General features: G+C 36.8%; 1 pseudogene; it reads right to left on the bottom strand.

Moving 5' to 3' along the window:
* Positions 1-249: 249 nt before the first annotated feature.
* On the bottom strand, positions 250-1,308 carry LOC106026474 (olfactory receptor 9G19-like; annotated as a pseudogene).
* Positions 1,309-6,280: the final 4,972 nt, after the last annotated feature.

Raw genomic sequence — 6,280 nt, 5'->3', positions numbered from 1 at the left:
AAAGAGAGACTGTAGGGAACAGAGAGGCAGACGTTTTGCAGAAAGGGAAGGAAATTTGGGACAAACAAGGCATTGTGACTGAAAAAAATCAAAAACTCAGTTCTCCAAAATGTAAATATTATGCATTAAACATACATGCAGATTGCTATCTTCACAAAAGGGATTGTTTTCCTTTCTTTTCGTTTTTTCAGAAAGTCCAGTCTATTAACAAAGATATAGTGTTAAACTGCTATAATCAAGAACTTGCACTTAAGGAAACTTCACTCTAATTGGAATTTTCTGCAGGGCCTCTTTAACGTCTTTATTTTTCAAGCTGTAGATCAAGAGATTCAACACGGGGATGACCATGATATAGAACACCGACACCATTTTGTCCCGCTTCAGGGCATAGCTGGAGCTGGGCCACTAGTAGATGAAGAGGATGGAACTGTAGTACAGGGTGAGAGCTGCCAGTGGGGAGCCACACGTTGAGAAGGCCTTGAGGCATCCAGGGAAGAATGGATCTTCAGGATGGCCAGGAGGATGGAAAGGTAGAAGGCCAGGATGAGCACAGCAGGGGCAATGATGTTGGAGGCCAGGATGAAGTACATCGCAGCCTAGTAGCTTGCCTCTATGACACATGCCAACTTGACAAGTGGGGGCAAGTTGCAGAAGAAATCATCGATGACACTGTCACCACAGAAGCTCAGGGTGAGAGTCTCACTGCTGCTGATAATGGAGTTTACAAAGCCACCCAAGTAGGAAGTTGTGACAAGACTGACACGTAATTTTGGGGACATGGCTTGGGAATAAAGCAGGGGGTTGGTGATGGCCACATACTGTCATAGGCCATGGCAGCCAGTAGTTAGCACACAGTGTAGGCCAATCTGGCAGAGAAAAAGAACTGGGCCACTCAGCCAGCAAAGGAGATGTGTTTGTCATCAGCGACACAGGTCATCAGGATTTTAGGGGCATAGACAGAAGCATACCAGAGGTCCAAGAAGGATAGTTTTCCAATAAAGAAGTCCATGGGTATGTGGAGTGTGGAGTTGATACTCAGCATAGATCAGGGACATCAGGGAGAGATTTCCCAAGAGGCTGAGAAGATAAATGATGAGGAAGAAGAAAAAGAGCACCAGCTGGAGCCCCATTCTGTGAACCCTAAAATGATGAACTCCTGTACCTCGGTGGAATTTCTCTTGCCTATGACTGTGGTTGTCAGAGTTCCTTTTTATGAAGAGATTAGAACACACAGCCTGATTTAAGATATCACGGTAGGTTGTCCCCAGTTTGTCATTCTGCATAATGGAAAATACCCACATGATTCATTGAGGCTGTTTACTATGAGATGTGTCTATGCTGAATTGAGCATTATTCCTTTTAGATAGACAGGAAGCTATCCATGAGTTAACTCAGAAGTGCACTATAAAACACGTAACACAGTGAGTGTCACCTATCAGTCCAATTTCTCCTCCATTTTGATGAAATAGAGCCTTGTGCATGCTCTAATTTTTAAAAATTCTTTAACATTTGAAGACATTTATTGGCACAATTCAGAAACAACTTCTAGGAAAAATCACATTTAGTTTTTCCTGTTATTTGATTAAGAGATAGTGATCTCTTGACCTAGATGAAAAGTACTCTGGAAATAAGGCCGGCCAAAGCACTGTTAACTCTGAATCTAACGTGCTTTAAATACAGAGGACTTCTGAAATTAAAGCAGGTGATAGCAAAATTTGACAAGAATGCAACTTTCTTTTGGTGGTTTACTCTTCCAAGGCAACCAAGGAATGCTTTACAAGTCTGTGCTAGCAATCTTTCCTCTGTGGTTGCTAACTATCTTCCTTGGTCTTCTGCAGCACTACATACACATGCAAATATCAGCAGATCTCATCCTGGTAATGCTGCATGATTTGTACTGTCTTACTCAAAACATGTACAGTCTTTCTACAGCCATCAAAGCACACACATCACTAGGTTTGGTTACCCTAAAACAGTAAGCCTGAATGCTGGAACTGGGAACAAGGCCTCCTGCATTGAACTAGGGCAGGCTGAGAAAATTCATTAAACACTAACTGAATTAAAGAAGGTTTATTGCAAGAGTTATCCTTATTCTGTGCCATTATAGGAGGTATAGTTCTTCCCTGTATATCACACTTACTCAGGGATCTGCTGACTTGAGATCTTTTCCCTTTTATTTTCTCTTTCCTGATATTTATTCTGGTTTTGATAAGTATATATTAAATATACATAGTAAGGAACTTTGTGTAATGTTTCAGTAGATACCTAAAATGTATGCTATTCAAATTCAACCTCCCTCTGTGCAACCTGTCTCTCCCAATCTCTTCAAGTCACTGTGTTACATTCAGGACAATTTGTTTTTAACCTTCACATATGAGAGAAAATTTGCAATATTTGTGTTTCTGTATTTGGATTATTTCATTTAATGTTGTTTATGCTCTAATTTAATTTAATGCTCTAGCTTTGTCCATTTTGCTGAAAACTGACAGAATTTTATTATTTTTTAATTAAAGAGAAAAACAAAACTAAATGAAGCAAGACAGTAAAAGGCTAGAAGTAATAAAGAATTTCAAGAGAAAAAATATACAGTAAGAGTTCACCAGTTAATAGATCACACATTGTCATCTTAGAAACAGCTGTCCAGATTACAAAATTAAAGCATACAAAGTGGAGATTAATACAGTGATATTGCAGTCAGTTCTGTTCAGTGATCCAAGAAAAACTCAGCAATATGGTTCTCCATCCTACACATTTAAATAGACTTGCAGTTATATCCTTTAGATCACTTTCCTTCCTCTATTTTTTACGCTAACAATCACACATTTTAGCTTCCATTACTTCCACAGTTTTTTTTCTTTGAAAAGGAAAAGAAAAAAGATTTTTAAAAGGCCAAAAAATAAAAAACAAAACAAGATGGACCAAAGAAAAACCCAATGTGACAAAGCAAAACAATCAGTTAGATCATGAGGATGTACATAGCATAAAATGAAAAAAAAAAGGATTACTAGGTGATCAACAATGGTTACCATTATGCCTCTTGTTATCCTAAAAAGAGTAGCCTGTATCAGCTGGTATAAAAGAATTGAACAAAACTGTACATAAGACCAATAAAACCACATTGGTGAGCTTACAGAATTCCAAAGAAGATGATAGTCAAATAATAACGGGCATCATAGAATATCTGGTTGCCTCCCAAATGGCTGCCTATACCCTCAAACTTGATGCTACTAAGCAAAACAGAATATAATAAAATCAGTCAGAACAAGATGTGGAGAACACTACAGGGGTTCAAATCAGGTTAATAGGGAAACAAAAAAATTACTATAATCTATCGCACTATTTTTAATTTAGTTTTCCCTTAGTTAAAAGATACTAAGAAATAAATTAATTTTTAAAAAAAGGAAAGAAAAAGGGGGGAGACTCAGATAAAAAAAATAACATATCAATAGAACAATACTGGTCAGAACTGAAAAATTTAACCATCGTTGTGTTTCACCCCCAGATAGCTTGACATTAATAGTAGTTACCATAGTGACTCTTTCCTTGAAATATTTGAGTCTAACTTCATATACTACAGCATCAATTTTATCAAGACAGTGTGAAACGGTTCAAGAGAATGAAATTATTGCAGGGTATTTGGAACCAGCTAGCAGAGACCAAACATCAATTTCTATATTATCTCTTTGTCTATAAAAAAACTTGCTTATATTATTGCATACATTAAGATATAATAAGATACAACATGTTACAACCAATGGAAACAAATGAACAACAACTTGATGGGGCTTCAAAACCGGATGATATTAAATCAGCGCTAGCTATTACGCTCTTATTTTCTTCAAAATAGTTATTTGTAGTGTCACAGACAATAAAATACAACCACCCAAATTAAAACCATTCCAATTAATGAGTGAAAACATTATATGGCTTCAAACCAGTGTGACTGGGAATCATGATTACAACGTACTTTCATGTATTCTTATCGTTTCTTACACTAGGGAAACTATTTGGTATTTATACAGGTGAGTTTGATTTATTTCACTTACGAGTATGGTCTCGAGCTGTGTCCATTTATTTATAAATGTCTCAATGTGATCATTCTTTATAGCTGAGTAGTACTCCATTGTATAAAAATACCACAACTTTTTTTATCCATTCCTCAGTTGATGGACACTTAGGTTGTTTCCAAGATCTGGCTATTACAAATTGTGCTGCTATAAACATGGGTGCACATATATCACTGTGGTATGATGCTTTCAGTTCTTCTGGGAATATGCCTACCAGTAGAATAGCTGGGTCAAATGGGGCTTCCAGTCTCAGCTTTCTGAGAAATCTCCAGACTGACCTCCACAATGGTTGCACCAGAATGGTTGCACACTCCCATCAACAGTGCAGGAGAGTTCCTTTTTCCCCACAGCCTCTCCAGCATTTGTTGTTGGTGATTTTCTTGATCCTGGCCATTCTTTCAGGAGTGAGATGAAATCTCAGTGTGGTTTCAATTTGCATTTCTCTAATGGCTAGTGATGCTGAACATTTTTTCAAATATTTATTTGCCATTTGTGTTTCTTGTTTCATCTGAGAATTGTTTATTCATCTCCAATGCCCATTTTTGGATGGGACCTTTGAATTTTGGGGGTCTGATTTTTTTTTTAATTCTTTGTATGTTTTAGACAGAAGTCCTTTGTCTGAGGGACAGTTCACTAGGATTTTTCCCAGTTTGTGGGTTTTCTTTTCACTATGTTAGAGATTTCTTTCGATGTGCAGAAACTTTTTAATAAGATGTGATCCCAGTTATTGACTTTGGGAAGTATTTCCTGTGCGGTTTGAGTCTTGTTCATGAATTCTCTACCTACCCCTATGTCTTCAAGGTTTTTACCCAATTTGTCTTCCAATAGATTTAGTGTTTCTGTTTTAATATTTAGATCTTCAATCCATTTAGATTTTATTTTAGTATATGGTGACAGGCATGGGTCTAGTTTTAGTTTTCGGCATATGGAGAGCCAGTTTTTCCAACACCATTTATTAAAGAGACTGTCATTCTTCCATTGAATCTGTTTGGCCCCCTTTATCAAAGATAAGGTCGTTGAGTGTGTTTGTAGTTGTGGTTGTATCTTCTAATCTATTCCATTGGTCTTTGGCTCTGTTTTGATTCCGGTACCATGTTGATTTTACTACAGTTGTTTTGCAGTATAACTTCAAGTCAGGGATTGTGATGCCTCCTGCCTTGCCTTTGCTGCTTAGAACTGTCCTTGCTATTCTAGGACTCTTCTCATGCCAGATGAATTTTAGGATTGATTTCTCGAGATCTATGTGGTATGTTGATGGTATTTTTATTGGGATTGCATTGAATCTGTATAACAGTTTTGGGAGAATGGCCATTTTCAAAATATTTATTCTTCCTGTCCATGAGCAAGGGATGTCTTTCCATTTTCTGAGATCGTCTTCAATTTCATTTTTCAATGCAATATAATTTTCCCTGATAGGTCTTTCACTTCTTTCATGAGAGTAATTCCTAAATATTTCATTTTCTTGGTTGCTAGTGTGAAGGGTGTAGCTTCTCTTATTTCTCTGTGATTTTGTTGTTAGTATATAAGAATGCTATTGATTTTTGAGTACTGATTTTGTATCCAGCCACATTGCTGAATTTATTTATTATATCTAGGAGTCTTTCAATGGAGTTTTGGGGTCTTCTATGTGGAGTTTCATATCATCTGCAAATAGTGATAATTTAACTTCTTTTTTTCCTATCTTTACACCTTGTATTTCTCTTTTATGTCTAATTGCTCTGGCTAGTATTTCCCGTACTATATTAAATACAGGCGGTGAAAGGGGACATCCTTGTCTTGTGCTTGATTTTAAAGTAAAGGCCTTCAATTTTTGGCCATTTAGTATGATACTGGCTGTTGGTTTGTCATAGATGGCCTTTATTATGTTGAGGTAAAGACCATCTATTCCAATTTTCTGTAAGGTTCTTATCATAAATGAATGTTGTACCTTATCAAAAGCTTTTTCTGGAAATGATCATGTGATTCTTACTTTTGACTCTATTGATATGATGGATTACATTTATTGATTTACGTATATTGGACCACCCCAGAATACCTGGGGTGAATCCCACTTGTTCATGGTGTATAATCTTCTTGATGATTTGCTGCATCCTATTTGCCAATATTTTATTGAGGATCTTTGCATCTGTGTTCATTAGGGAGATTGGTCTGTAGTTCTCTTTTTCAGTTGGATCTTTCTCAGGTTTTCGTACTAGAGTAATATTTGCTTCCAG

Source organism: Cavia porcellus, unplaced genomic scaffold (assembly GCF_034190915.1).
Source record: "Cavia porcellus strain 051 isolate PalLab524CR breed Dunkin Hartley unplaced genomic scaffold, mCavPor4.1 scaffold_32, whole genome shotgun sequence".
In the NCBI taxonomy this organism is placed as follows: domain Eukaryota; kingdom Metazoa; phylum Chordata; class Mammalia; order Rodentia; family Caviidae; genus Cavia; species Cavia porcellus.
The sequence above is the reverse complement of the archived record's forward strand: the minus strand, read 5'-3'. Positions and strand labels throughout refer to the sequence as shown.